Raw genomic sequence first — 4,727 nt, forward strand, 5'->3', positions numbered from 1 at the left:
TCATTAGCTAAGTTTTATATTTATTTTAAATATGAAATTAAAAGATTGTATATCGAGTTTGGATATAATCAATGCATTATCGGATAAGATGATAAACAATTAAATTAAACTGCTGAAAACGATTTATCGAAATATTAATTTTGTGATCGATGATATATTAGGTGTGGGAAAAAATTCATGGCGTTAGATGTAACGGGAAAAACGCCACGAACTTTTTCCCACACCTAATATTTATGCCTGATTTGAACGCAAGAATAAATCAATGTCCGAACTTTATTGATAAATTTTATACCGTCATTTTTTTATCGATTTCAATTGGCTCGGAGTGGTTTCGAATTAAAAAGAATCACTGCGATTAACTTAATCCATGATTAACTTACCAAGCACTACTTTTATTATATTAATGTGGATAATATTTGTAGTTTGTTCGGGGCACACACATACATTTATCCTTGCCAATAAATTTATCCTTCAGAATTAATACTATATTTCTTAGAATATTTTGTATGGTTTTACCATACAAAATTGCTTTTGAAGCACATATCACTAGAAATGCGATTTGTAAAAAAATTAAAGTTATAGTGAGATATATGTATAGAAATAGTTTTCATTTTAGAGTCATCGTAAAAAATTTATCAAATACATTACATTGCAATATTGCTGGAACGTTTTGTTGCAATATAAAAGCGGACATCTTAACATTGTTAGAATTTTACAACAATGATTTAGTAACGTTTCGCAATCACCATGCAATATTGCAATGTTTTTGTAATCTTTCTGTGCTGTATAGGAAACACTGAGAGAAATAATTTTGTTATAGGAACAAATCGAGGGAAAACAAGTGCGATGTTTGTTTAAAAAAACAATCGATTCGTTACGATTGCAAATTAATTCGTCAATGTAACAAATAATCAATAGTATCGCTAATAAGAGGCTCATATATATATAAAAGACTAATTAAGACACTTCCTATTTGACTGGCTTTATCAGTTTTTTTTCTTAAGACTCCTACGATTTCTATAATGTAAATGAGTCTGAAGTCTATTCAAAAGATAGATTAGATTCTATATAGTTTGCTTCTGTTGCTAATATTTGGTTGATATAGCAAACTAGCAGCAATCACAAATAAAATTTGGTTGTCGCATATTTATCATTTATCCATTTGTTAAAGATATACTGATGGCTTGTTAAATTAATAAAATCCTTTCTCTTAGTGAAAAACCGTTAATAGCGTCTCCTCAACGTTGAATAAACACATTCCTAAAAGTTAAATAAATTCAACGTATTTGTAGTAATATATTTTATATATGTCGACAGTATGTAACATCCATTAAATCATTGAAGAACACAATTATTGTATTTATGTAACCTATTTTGAGTTAGATTATCTTTATAAATAATTATTATAAATTATATAACGTAATGAGGAAATATATCTCTGTTTTCCTAAATTATCTTCAAAATTATGCAACATCTATATATCGCCATAATCATAAAGTATGTTATATTGTTCTCTTCATGAGCTTCCTAAGTTATGTTACAGTTACGTGTTGATTTGCTGGGAAGTAGCAAAACGACATTAAATGACGTTTTAATAGCACCTTCAACGTCAACGAGGTGTCATTACTTGAGGCTACTTGAGTTACTTTTTGTTATTTTTTAACGAAATTATTCATGTATTTTTACTTTACTCTAAAATTATATATTAATTTTCATTATTTTATAATTTAATTAGCAATAAAGATTAATAATATTCTATGTATAATACTCTTTAAATGAAGACAAATGTAAATTTTTTATTAAAAATTAATTTTCAACTTAATTTAAATTTTTTAATTAAAACAATTTACATTAAATATATTTTGAAAGTTGAGGTGTTCAAACACTCCATACGAATAATAAAGAATTAATTATAAAATTATCATCACAAAATTATCGTCTCTCCCGTCCGTGTTCGCCGAGAAAAGAAGCATAAACAACGCGACCTACAAACGTCTGCTTGCCATTAAAATTTTTAGATTACGATTCAAAATCGATGGAAGCGAGCATTGAGCAGGCGTTAAACTCGCCAAACGTACTCTCGTTAATTCATGGAAGACGTTAATAGCCGCTCGCTGCAGTAGATTTGCGCCGTACGGTTCTCTCGTTTCCCATTCTTGGCACGATCGTATCAAAATTACGCGCCGTGCTGCGCATCGAAAATCGATACCACTCGCGCAAGGTAAGTGCCGACACCTAGCGGCGAGAATTCCTATCATAAGAAACGCAGAGGACGCTGCGCGTCATCTCGCAGGTCGATTCCTGGCGTTCCTCCTAGGGAAGAAACGAAAGGTATCTAGCCGTCTAGAGGGTGGAATGTTAAAGTCGAGTGCCATGAAGGAGAAGGGCTAGAAGGGAGGAGCAAAGAACCGATGAGGAAGAGAAGTGGAAAGAGAGAGAGCAAAGCTCGGCGCCGTAGCGAGAGCCACGACCCCAGACGAGAAGACCGTACGGTGATTCTCTGTTCCGCTTGTGTAACGTATGTATACCGTTTGTGTTGGTGTAACGTGCGTTTAAGTGTATGTGCGTGTGTGTACGTTTGTACGTTTATGCACCGTCTGCGGAGCGTACGCCATATTTCTTCGGTGGCGCGACAGAGACAGAGGATCAAGAGGGTAAGGGCCAGTCGCGGACGGATGACAGAAATACACAGCCGTCGTGCGAGTGCGAGGATCAGTGCCGAACGTGAACAGTTTCAGCGGGGTGGCAAAATCGTCTTGTAATTCGCGCGTAATACGGGGGTGTGTGTGGTGCCTTTTCGCCGTGGATATCATCAGTGAATATATCACGGCTCTTTCGCTTCGTCTCTGTCCCACAGCTCCCCCCTCCCTCTGTTTCTCTCTCGCTCATCGACTCGTCTCTCCGTCTTTTCTCCTCACGACGACGACACCGTACCCACGGTAACTTAACCCCGGTGTGTATTTAACGTGTAATATACGTGCCCGGAGGTAACGACGATGCGCCAACGACGGCGCTCGTTACGCGTCATCGTCCCGTGACACGACACGGCGACGACGACGACGACGACGACGACGACGACGACGACGACGACGACGACGACGACGACGACGACGACGACGACGACGACGACGACGACGACGGCGACGACGACGATGACGACGTCGTCGACGTCCGTCAACGGTGTGTTGCTGTGATACGTGCGCGATTCGCCAGACTCGCCACACACGGCGGCAAGGGGAAGTACAGAAGGTGTGCACGAAACGGAAGACGAGAGTTCAGTCAGTCAGTCAGTCAGTCAAGTAGAGGACAGGAGCGAAGGCTTGCTCACAGACACGCTCTGGTCTCCGGTGGGCCAAAGACAGATCGGCGCGCGGCCATTTTTACACCGTTTACACCGTGCGATGCGGCAACCGTGCGTGCGATTCGTTCGATCCGCCATTCCAAACAATCGGTGCGCTACGTGCAGTCCTCGCAGGATGCGTCGGCGACGATAGGCGCTCCGCTTCGCGTCGCGTCACGCTGCGCTGCAGTCAGTCAGTTCAGTTGAACGGACGGACAGACAGACAGACGCATGCACGCACGCACGCACGCACGCATGCACGTACGCACGCACGCATGCACGCACGGCACGCATAAGACACGCGCTGCTCCGCACTCGGCGTGAAAAAGAAAGAGAGTGAGCGAGAGAGAGAAAGAGGAACGACGTGACGTCCCGAAGACGAGAGGACGACGGCCCGTGGGCCGCCGGCGGTGGCAGTAGTGGTGCTGGAGGTGTCTGCGTTTGGACGACGTCGTCGCCTCGCGCACGAACGTCGACGACGTTGGCGACGACGGTGGCGAGGAGGAAGAGGTGGAAGCGTGGAGGCGAAGAAGAAGGAGAAGAAGAAGAGGAAGGAAAGAGGGATCGCGCGGCGATAACGTGAGGAGGATGATAACGGCGCCCGCGATCATCACCGCCGCGACGTGGACGGCTACGACCACGATCTCGTCGACGACGACAACGACGACGACGAAGACGAAGAAAAAGACGAGGTCGAAACGGGAGGAAACAAAAGTCCCGTACGAACAATCCAGCTGCGTTTATACGCTGAGCTCCGTGTGCTCCGTACGTGCCTGTGATTCCCAGTGGTGTTTAGCGACAGCTATTAAGCCCGTAGTGCGTTAAAACCCTCGTCTCGATCTTCGGTGTGTGTAACCAATAAAATAACGTCGGATAATAGTGCGCTACCGTGAAAGACCGTTGTACTACTTCCTCGGCCTTCCAGCGCGTGCTTTGGACCCCAAAAAAGCGTGTGTACTTGTCTCGCTCGTGCTTCGCGAGTACTCCATCTCGGTATAATACAATATACACCGCTGTCATTTTCTATCTCCCTCCCTAACGCGTTCTCGCTCGATCTCGTCTTCTCTCCGTCCCTCTTTCTCCCTCTCTCTCTCTCTCTCTCTGTCTTTCTCTCTCTCCCCGTCTCTGTCTCGTCTGTCCCGTCTGTCCGACTTGGGTGCGTGTTTCTCGCGTGCCTCCTCGCCACACACGCACCCGGACTCTCTCTCCTCTTCCTCGACCACCGCGCGCGATCGATGTGACATCGCGCCGTGCCGTTAAACCGTGCTCTCTCTCTCGTGCTATCGCGATATCCGCGACTAACGCGTCGCGCTACGACTTGGAGACTAGAGAGCCGAGAAGACTCATTCGACGAGACGCACAAGAGGAAATATATATATATATATAT

Source organism: Atta colombica, unplaced genomic scaffold (assembly GCF_001594045.1).
Source record: "Atta colombica isolate Treedump-2 unplaced genomic scaffold, Acol1.0 scaffold126, whole genome shotgun sequence".
NCBI lineage: Eukaryota > Metazoa > Arthropoda > Insecta > Hymenoptera > Formicidae > Atta > Atta colombica.